At 39.3% G+C, this 11076-nt stretch overlaps 1 non-coding gene across 1 annotated transcript; it reads right to left on the bottom strand.

Moving 5' to 3' along the window:
- Positions 1 to 10285: 10285 nt before the first annotated feature.
- Positions 10286 to 10393, bottom strand: LOC112739112 (small nucleolar RNA R71). Its single transcript, XR_003170052.1, has one exon. It is a non-coding gene; the product is annotated as a small nucleolar RNA R71 (small nucleolar RNA).
- Between the last annotated feature and the right edge of the window lie 683 nt (positions 10394 to 11076).

The following is an 11076-nucleotide window of genomic DNA, read 5'->3' as shown; positions in this document are numbered from 1 at the left end:
AAAAGAGTGCAAGGCCATTGACATAAGTGCCATGGCCGAACCTGTGAAGAGAGGAGAGGACGTGAATCCCAAGGAGGAAGACCTCCTGGGACGTCCAGTGGTCAATAAGGAGCTTCCCTCTGAGGAACCAAAGGACTCTGGGGCCCATCTAGAGACCATAGAGATCCCATTAAACCTCCTTATGCCCATCATGAGCTCTGATGAGTATTCCTCTTCTGAAGAGAATGAGGATGTTACTGAAGAGCAAACTGCCAAGTTTCTTGGTGCAATCATGAAGCTAAATGCCAAATTATTTGGCATTGATACTTGGGAAGTTGAACCTCCCTTGTTCATCAATGAACTAAGAGATCTGGATCAACTAACATTACCTCAGAAGAGACAGGATCCTGGAAAGTTCATAATACCCTATACCATAGGCACCATGATCTTTAAGGCTCTGTGTGACCTTGGTTCAGGAATAAACCTCACGCCCCTCTCTGTAATAGAGAAACTGGGAATCTATGGGGTGCAAGCTGCTAAAATCTCATTAGAGATGGCAGACAGCTCTAGAAAACAGGCTTATGGACAAGTAGAGGACGTACTAGTAAAGGTTGAAGGCCTTTACATCCCTGCTGATTTCATAGTCCTGGATACTGGAAAGGAAGAGGATGAATCCATCATCCTAGGAAGACCTTTCCTGGCCACAGCAAGAGCTGTGATTAATGTTGACAGAGGTGAAATAATCCTTCAATGGAATAAGGACTCCCTTGTGTTTAAAACTCAAGGATCTCCCTCTGCAACCATGGAGAGGAAGCAGAAAAAGCTTCTCTCAAAAAAAAGAGTCAACCAGAACCCCCACAGTCAGACTCTAAGTTTGGTGTTGGGAGGCCACAACCAAACTCTAAGTTTGGTGTTGAACTCCCATATCCAAACTCTAAGTTTGGTGTTGGAAAGTCTCAACAAAGCTCTACACATCTGTGAGGCTCCATGAGAGCCCACTGTCAAGCTATTGACATTAAAGAAGCGCTTGTTGGGAGGCAACCCAATGTTTATCTAATTCTTATTTTTATTGTTTTTCATGTTTTCTTAGGTTTATGATCATGTGGAGTCACAAAATAAACAAAAAAAAATCAAAAACAGGAATCAAAAATAGCAGAAGAAAAATCACACCCTGGAGGAGCATCTGTCTGGTGTTCAGCGCCAGAACAGAGCATGGTTCTGGCGCTGAACGCCCAAAATGGGCAGCTTCTGGACGCTGAACGCCAGAACAGGCATGGTTCTGGCGTTCAACGCCAGAAATGGCACACAGATGGGCGTTGAACGCCCAAAATGGCCACCAACCTGGCGCTGAATGCCCAGAGTTGTGTACAAAGGCATTTTTACATGCCTAATGGGTGCAGGGATGTAAATCCTTGACACCTCAGGATCTGTGGACCCCACAGGACCCACTCAGGATCTGTGGACCCCACAGGATCCACTCAGGATCTGTGGACCCCACAGGATCCCCCCTACCTCCACTCACCTCTCCTCACCACTCTCTTTCACACAACCCCATAAACACTCTTCCCTAAAAACCCCTCACCAATCACCTCAATCTCTCTTCCCCATAAACCTACCTTATAAACTCCACCTACCTTCAAAATTCAAAACCAATTTCCCACCCAAACCCACCCATATGGCTGAACCTTAACCCCACCTCCCTACCCTATATAAAGCCATCCATTCTTCTTCAAATTCACACAACACACCCCTCTACACTCTCCTTGGCCGAAACCACTTCTCCCTCTCCCTCTCCATATTTCTTCTTCTTCTTCTTCTATTCTTTTGTTTATTGCTCGAGGGCGAGTAATATTCTAAGTTTGGTGTGGTAAAAGCATAGCTTTGTTGTTTTTCCATTACCATTGATGGCACCTAAGACCGGAGAATCCTCTAGAAGAGGGAAAGGGAAGACAAAAGCTTCCACATCCGAGTCATGGGAGATGGAAAGGTTCATCTCCAAAGCCCATCAAAGACCACCTCTATGATGTTGTGGCCAAGAAGAAGGTGATCCCTGAGGTCCCTTTTAAACTCAAAAGAAATGAGTATCCGGAGATCCGACATGAAATTCAAAGAAGAGGTTGGGAAGTTCTAACAAATCCCATCCAACAAGTCGGCATCCTAATGGTTCAAGAGTTCTATGCCAATGCATGGATCACCAAGAACCATGATCAAAGTAAGAACCCGGATCCAAAGAACTATGTTACAATGGTTCGGGGGAAATACTTAGATTTTAGTCCGGAAAATGTGAGGTTGGCGTTCAACTTGCCATACATGGAAGAGAACGCATGCCCCTACACAAGGAGAGTCAACTTTGATCAAAGGTTGGACCAAGTCCTTATGGACATATGTGTAGAAGGAGCTCAATGGAAGATTGACTCCAAAGGCAAGCCGGTTCAACTAAGAAGATTGGACCTCAAGCCTATTGCTAGAGGATGGTTGGAGTTTATTCAATGCTCAATCATTCCCACTAGCAACCGGTCTGAAGTTACTATAGACCGGGCCATCATGATCCATAGCATCATGATTGGAGAAGAGGTGGAAGTTCATGAGATTATACCTCAAGAACTCTACAAGGTGGCTGACAAGTCCTCCACTATGGCAAGGTTAGCCTTTCCTCACCTCATTTGCCACCTATGCAATTCAGCTGGGATTGACATAGAGGGAGATATCCTCATTAAAGAGGAAAATCCCATCACTAAGAAAAAGATGGAGCAAGCAAGAGAGCCCAGTCATGGAGCTCAAGAGACGCAAGAAGCTCATCACCATGAGATTCCGGAAATGCCTCAAATGCACTTTCCTCCACAAAACTGTTAGGAGCACATCAACACCTCCCTAGAAGAATTGAGTTCCAATATGGGACAACTAAGGGTGGAACATCAAGAGCACTCCATCATGCTCCATGAAATAAGAGAAGATCAGAAAGCAATGAGGGAGGAGCAACAAAGACAAGGAAGAGACATAGAAGAGCTCAAGGACATCATTGGTTCCTCAAGAAGGAAACACCACCATCACTAAGGTGGATTCATTCCTTGTTCTTCTTTCTTCTGTTTTTCGTTTTCTATGTTATGTGCCTATCTATGTTTGTGTCTTCACTACATGATCATTAGTAGTTAGTAACTTTGTCTTAAAGATATGAATGTCCTATGAATCCATCACCTCTCTTAAATGAAAAATGTTTTAATTCAAAAGAACAAGAAGTACATGAGTTTCGAATTTATCCTTGAACTTAGCTTAATTATATTGATGTGGTGACAATGCTTCTTGTTTTCTGAATGTATGCTTGAACAGTGCATATGTCTTTTGAAGTTGTTGTTTAAGAATGTTAAATATGTTGGCTCTTGAAAGAATGATGACTAGGAGACATGTTATTTGATAATCTGAAAAATCATAAAAATGATTCTTGAAGCAAGAAAAAGCAGCAAAAAAACAAAGCTTGCAGAAAAAAAAAAAAAGAAAAAAAAATAGGCGAAAAAAAATAGAAAGAAAAAGAAAAAGCAAGCAGAAAAAGCCAATAACCCTTAAAACCAAAAGGCAAGGGCAAATAAAAAGGATCCCAAGGCTTTGAGCATCAGTGGATAGGAGGGCCTAAAGGAATAAAATCCTGGTCTAAGCGGCTAAACCAAGCTGTCCCTAACCATGTGCTTGTGGCGTGTAGGTGTCAAGTGAAAACTTGAGACTGAGCGGTTAAAGTCAAGGTCCAAAGCAAAAAAAAGAGTATGCTTAAGAACCCTGGACACCTCTGATTGGGGACTTTAGCAAAGCTGAGTCACAATCTGAAAAGGTTCACCCAATTATGTGTCTGTGGCATTTATGTATCCGGTGGTAATACTGGAAAACAAAGTGCTTAGGGCCACGGCCAAGACTCATAAGGAAGCTGTGTTCAAGAATCATCATACTGAACTAGGAGAATCAATAACACTATCTGAACTCTAAGTTCCTATAGATGCCAATCATTCTGAACCTCAATGGATAAAGTGAGATGCCAAAACTATTTAAGAGGCAAAAAGCTATAAGTCCCGCTCATATGATTGGAGCTATGTTTCATTGATAGTTTGGAATTTATAGTATATTCTCTTCTTTTTATCCTATTTGATTTTCAGTTGCCTGGGGACAAGCAACAATTTAAGTTTGGTATTGTGATGAGCGGATAATTTATACGCTTTTTGACATTGTTTTTAGTATGTTTTTAGTAGGATCTAGTTACTTTTAGGGATGTTTTTAATAGATTTTGTGTTAAATTCACATTTCTAGACTTTACTATGAGTTTGTGTGTTTTTCTGTGATTTCAGGTATTTTCTGGCTGAAATTGAGGGACTTGAGCAGAAATCAGATTCAGAGGTTGAAAAAGGACTGCTGATGTTGTTGGATTCTGACCTCCCTGCACTCAAAGTGAATTTTCTGGAGCTACATAACTCGAAATGGCGCGCTTCCAATTGCGTTGGAAAGTAGACATCCAGGGCTTTCCAGCAATATATAATAGTCCATACTTTCGCCAAGAATTGACGACGTAAACTGGAGTTCAACGCCAGCCTTCTGCCCAAATCTGGCGTCCAGCGCTAGAAAAGGATCCAAAACCAGAGTTGAACGCCCAAACTGGCACAGAAACTGGCGTTCAACTCCACAAATGGCCTCTGCACGTGCAACACTCAGGCTCAGCCCAAACACACACCAAGTGGGCCCAGGAAGTGGATTTATGCATCAATTACTTACTCATGTAAACCCTAGTAGCTAGTTTATTATAAATAGGACCTCTTACTATTGTATTAGGTATCTTTGGTCTCAGTTTTATTCCATTGTTCATCTTAGGAGACTATTGATCTCGTTTAGGGGGCTGGCCATCTCGGCCATGCCTGGACCTTTCACTTATGTATTTTCAACGGTAGAGTTTCTACACTCCATAGATTAAGGTGTGGAGCTCTGCTGTTCCTCAAAGATTAATGCAAAGTACTACTGTTTTCTATTCAATTCATCTTATTTCGCTTCTAAGATATCCATTCGTACCCAAGAACGTGATGAAGGTGATGATTATGTGTGACGCTCATCATCCTTCTCCCTTATGAACGCGTGCCTGACAAACACTTCTGTTCTACATGAATTAAGCTAGAATGAGTATCTCTTAGATCTCCTAACCAGAATCTTCGTGGCGTAAGCTAGAATGATGGCGGCATTCAAGAGAATCCGGAAAGTCTAAACCTTGTCTGTGGTATTCCGAGTAGGATTCAATGATTGAATGACTGTGACGAGCTTCAAACTCGCGAGTGCTGGGCGTTAGTGACAGACGCAAAAGGAGGGTGAATCCTATTCCAGCATGATCGAGAATCGACAGATGAATGGTCGTGCTGTGACAGAGCATGTGAGCATATCTTTCACTGAGAGGAGGGGATGTAGCCACTGACAACGGTGATGCCCTTGCATAAATCCAGCCATGGAAAGGAGTAAGACTGATTGGATGAAGATAGCAGGAAAGCAGAGGTCCAGAGGAACGAAAGCACCTCCATTCGCTTATCTGAAATTCCTACCAATGAATTACATAAGTATCTCTATCCCTCTTTTATTATATCATATTCGAAAACACCATTATCACTTTATATCCGCCTGACTGAGATCTACAAGGTGACCATAGCTTGCTTCATACCAACAATCTCCGTGGGATTCGACCCTTACTCACGTAAGGTATTACTTGGACGACCCAGTGCACTTGCTGGTTAGTTGTATCGAAGTTGTGACAATTATGTATTGAGATCAGCGCACCAAGTTGCTCACGTTGCTAGGGATTGTTTGAGCCTGGACATCACAATTCCGTGCACCAAACGCCAGCTCTGCTACCTTTCCTTGCGTTAAACGCCAGTCTGCTACCCATTTCTGGCGTTTAACGCAATCCAGACGCCAGACATCTTTTTTTGGCATTAAACGCCCAGAGTACTGCCCATTCTGGCATTTAACGCCCAGAATGCTGCCAGGCTGGGCATTAAACGCCCATTCTACTATCGTTACTAGCGTTTAAACGCCAGAAAGTCTGTCCTCCAGGGTGTGCTGTTTTTGATGCTGTTTTTCATTTTGCTTTCATTTTTCAGTTATTGTTATGACTTCACATGATCATCAACCTAAGGAAAACATAAAATAACAACGGAAAATAATAAATATAATTAAATAACATTGGGTTGCTGATGAGCGGATAATTTATACGCTTTTTGGCATTGTTTTTAGTATGTTTTTAGTAGAATCTAGTTACTTTTAGGGATGTTTTCATTAGTTTATATGTTAAATTCACATTTCTGGACTTTACTATGAGTTTGTGTGTTTTTCTGTGATTTTAGGTATTTTCTGGCTGAAATTGAGGGACTTGAGCAAAAATCAGATTCAGAGGTTGAAGAAGGACTGCTGATGCTGTTGGATTCTGACCTCCCTGCACTCAAAATGGATTTTCTGGAGCTACAGAACTCAAAATGGCGCGCTTCCAATTGAGTTGGAAAGTAGACATCCAGAGCTTTCCAGCAATATATAATAGTCTATACTTTGCCCAAGTTTAGACGACGCAAACTGGCGTTCAACGCCAGCTCTCTGCCCAATTCTGGCGTCCAGCGCCAGAAACAAGTTGCAAAGTGGAGTTCAACGCCCAAAATGGCACAAAAGCTGGTGTTCAACTCCAAGAATGACCTCTCCACGTGTAGACTTCAAGCTCAGCCCAAGCACACACCAAGTGCGCCCTGGAAGTGGATTTATGCATCAATTACTTACTTCTGTAAACCCTAGTGACTAGTTTAGTATAAATAGGACTTTTTACTATTGTATTAGGCATCCTGAGTTTTATCTTCGGATCATAGAGTCTTGGTTACTCTGGTTCCCCTCTGGGGCCGAGACCAATGAACTCCATTATCACTTATGTATTTTCAACTGTAGAGTTTCTGCACTCCATAGATTGAGGTGTGGAGCTCTGCTGTTCCTCAAAGATTAATGCAAAGTACTACTGTTTTCTATTCAATTCAACTTATTTCGCTTCTAAGATATTCATTCGCACTTCAACCTGAATGTGATGAACGTGACAATCATCATCATTCTCTATGAACGCGTGCCTGACAACCATTTCCGTTCTACATTAGATTGAATGAGTATCTCTTAGATTTCTTAATCAGAATCTTCGTGGTATAAGCTAGATTGATGGCGGCATTCATGAGAGTCCGGAAAGTCTAAACCTTGTCCGTGGTATTCCGAGTAGGACTCTGGGATTGAATGACTGTTACGAACTCCAAACTCGCGAGTGCTGGGCGTAGTGACAGACGAAAAAGGATAGTAAATTCTATTCCAGTATGATCAAGAACCTCCAAGATGATTAGCCATGCAGTGACAGCGCATCGGACCATTTTCACAGAGAGGAATAGGATGCAACCAACGACAAGGGTGATGCCTCCAGACGATTAGCCGTGCTGTGACAGAGCATTTGGACCATTTTCCGAGAGGATTGAAAGTAGCCATTGGCACCGGTGACATCCTTACATAAAGCCAGCCATATAAAGGAGTAAGACGGATTGGATGAAGACAGCAGGAAAGCAGAGGTTGAGAGGAATGAATGCATCTCCATACGCTTATCTGAAATTCTCACCAATGATTTACATAAGTATTTCTATCCTTCTTTTATTACTAAATTTCGAAAACTACATAACTATTTTATATCCGCCTGACTGAGATTTACAAGGTGACCATAGCTTGCTTCATACCAACAATCTCTGTGGGATTCGACCCTTACTCACGTAAGGTATTACTTGGACGACCCAGTACACTTGCCGGTTAGTTATGCGAAGTTGTGAAGATATGTTTAGACCATGGTTCTGTGCATCCGTTTTTGGTGCCATCGCCAGGGAATCAATTTTGAACAATAATTCACAACCTGAGTAACAATTTCGCATACCAAGTTTTTGGCGCCGTTGCCGGGGATTGTTCGAGTTTGGATAACTGACGGTTCATCTTGTTGCTCAGATTAGGTAATTTTCTTTTTGTTTTATTTTCAAAAATTTTTCAAAAACCTTTCAAAAAAATTTCTCATCTGTTTTCGAAAAAAAATATTTTTTTAAAAAAAAATTGTTTTCAAAAATATATTTTTCTTCATAATTTTTTAGAATGAATTCTAGTGTTTCATGGTAACATGTTGAATCCTATCTGGCTGTAAAGCCATACCCAAACTGCTTTGCGATTGGTCTTCAACTAATCACCTCAATGGATGTAATAACATACTAAAGCTTGGCTGGCTATTAAGCCTTGCCTGACCCTTTGATTGGAGCTTTAGAGCATAAGATTCTTGGAATTCATATTAAAAATTTTGGAATCCTTATTTTTCTTTTCAAATGATTTTTGAAAAAAAAAATTAAAAGAAAATACAAAAAAATCATAAAATCTTAAAATAAAAAATATTTCATGTTTCTTGTTTGAGTCTTGAGTCAAGTTGAAAGTTTGGTGCCAATTGCATATTCATCTTGCATTTTTCGAAAAAAATTCATGCATTCATAGTGTTCTTCATGATCTTCAAGTTGTTCTTGGTAAGTCTTCTTGTTTGATCTTTGCATTTGCATGTTTTGTGTCTTTTCTTGTTTTTCATATGCATTCCTGAATTCTTTATGTCTAAGCATTAAAGAATTCTAAGTTTGGTGTCTTGCATGTTTTCTTTGCATTAAAAATTTTTCAAAAATGTGTTCTTGATGTTCATCATGATCTTCATAGTGTTCTTGGTGTTCATCTTGACATTCATAGCATTCTTGCATGCATTCATTGTTTTGATCCATAATTTTCATGCATTGCATCATTTTTCTTGTTTTTCTTCTCATCATAAAATTCAAAATCAAAAAAATATCTTTCCCTTTTTCTCTTAAATTTCGAAAATTAGATTTGACTTTTTCAAAATTTTTAAAATCTAGTTGTTTTTATCAGTCAAATCAAATTTTCAATTTAAAAAAAATCTTATCTTTTTCAAAATCTTTTTCAAAATCAAATATTTTTCAATTTTTTTAGTTATTTTCGAAATTTCAAAAATCTTTTTCTTAATTTTACATCATATTTTCAAAATAACATCATCAATTAATGTTTTGATTCAAAAATTTCAAGTTTGTTACTTACTTGTTAAGAAAGATTCAAACTTTAAGTTCTAGAATCATATCTTGTGATTTCTTGTAAATCAAGTCATTAATTGAGTTTTTAAAAATCAAATCTTTTCAAAAATTAATTTCTATCATATCTTTTCAAAAATATCTTCTTATCTTACTTTTTCAAAAAAGTGATTGCAAATATCTTTTCTAACTTCCTAATTCTTATCTTTTCAAATTTGTTTCAACTAACTAACTAACTTTTTGTTTGTTTCTTACCTTTTTCAAACTACCTAACTAACTCTCTCTCTCTAATTTTCAAAAAATCTTCCCTCTTTTTCAAATTTCTTTTTAATTAGACTAATTATTTTATTTTTTATTTGAATTTTCGAAAACTAATAACCTTTTTCAAAAACTATTTTCGAAATCACTACTCTTTTTCAAAATTAATTTCGAAAATTCTCTCCTCCTCTCATCCCCTTCTATTTATTTATTCATCTACTAACACTTCTCTTCATTCACATCTCTGCTCTATCATCACCTTTGTGTTTGGATTCTTCATTCTTCTTTACCCCTACTCCTTTTCTTCTTCTACTAACAATAAGGAACCTCTTTACTGTGACATAGAGGATTCCTCTTCTTTTCTTTTCTCTTCTATTTCTTATGAGCAGGGACAAAGAAAAAGGCATTCTTGTTGAAGCTGATCCAGAACCTGAAAGGACTCTGAAGAGAAAACTAAGAGAAGCTAAATTACAACAATCCAGAGACAACCTTATTAAAAATTTCGAACAAGTAAAGGAGATGGCAGCCGAACCCAACAACAATAATGCAAGGAGAATGCTTGCTGACTTACTGCACCTAATTCCAATTTACATGGAAGAAGCATCTCCATTCCTACCATTGGAGCAAACAATTTTGAGCTGAAACCTCAGCTAGTTTCTCTAATGCAGCAGAACTGTAAGTTTCATGGACTTCCATCTGAGATCCTTTCAGTTCTTAACTGAATTCTTGCAGATCTATGATACTTGTTAAGACTAATGGAGTAGATCTGAAGTCTACAGGCTCATGCTTTTCCCTTTTGCTGTAAGAGACAAGCTAGAATATGGTTGGACTCTCAACCCAAAGACAGCCTGAACTCTTGGGATAAGCTGGTCACGGCTTTCTTAGCTAAGTTCTTTCCTCCTCAAAAGCTGAGCAAGCTTAGAGCTGATGTTCAAACCTTTAGACAGAAAGAAGGTAAATCCCTCTATGAAGCTTGGGAAAGATACAAGCAGCTGACCAAAAAATGTCCTTCTGACATGCTTTCAGAATGGACCATCTTGGATATATTCTATGATGGTTTATCTGAGCTAACAAAGATGTCATTGGATACTTCTGCAGGTGGATCCATTCACCTAAAGAAAATGCCTGCAGAAGCTCGAGAACTCATTGACATGGTTGCTAATAACCAGTTATGTACACTTCTGAGAGGAATCCTGTGAGTAATGGGACGCCTATGAAGAAGGGAGTTCTTGAAATTGATACTCTAAATGCCATATTAGCTCAGAATAAAATATTGACTCAGCAAGTCAATATGATTTCTCCAGAGTCTGAATGGAATGCAAGCTGCATCCAACAGTACTCAAGAGACATCTTCTGAGGAAGAAGCTTATGATCCTGAGAACCCTGCAATAGCAGAGTTAAATACATGGGTGAACATATGGAAACACCTACAATCCATCATGGAGAAATCACCCAAATCTCTCATGGAAGGATCAAAAGCCTCAACAAGGCTTTAATAATGGTGGAAGAAATAGGTTTAGCAATAGCAAGCCTTTTCCATCATCCACTCAGCAACAGACAGAGAATTCTGAGAAGAATCCATCTAGCTTAGAAAATTTAGTCTCTGATCTATCTAAGGCCACTGTGAGTTTCATGAATGAAACAAGGTCTTCCATTAGAAATTTGGAAGCACAAGTGGGCCAGCTGAGTAAAAGGATCACTGAAA

Source organism: Arachis hypogaea, chromosome 13 (assembly GCF_003086295.3).
Source record: "Arachis hypogaea cultivar Tifrunner chromosome 13, arahy.Tifrunner.gnm2.J5K5, whole genome shotgun sequence".
In the NCBI taxonomy this organism is placed as follows: Eukaryota; Viridiplantae; Streptophyta; class Magnoliopsida; order Fabales; family Fabaceae; genus Arachis; species Arachis hypogaea.
This window is presented reverse-complemented; position numbering and strand designations above follow the sequence as displayed.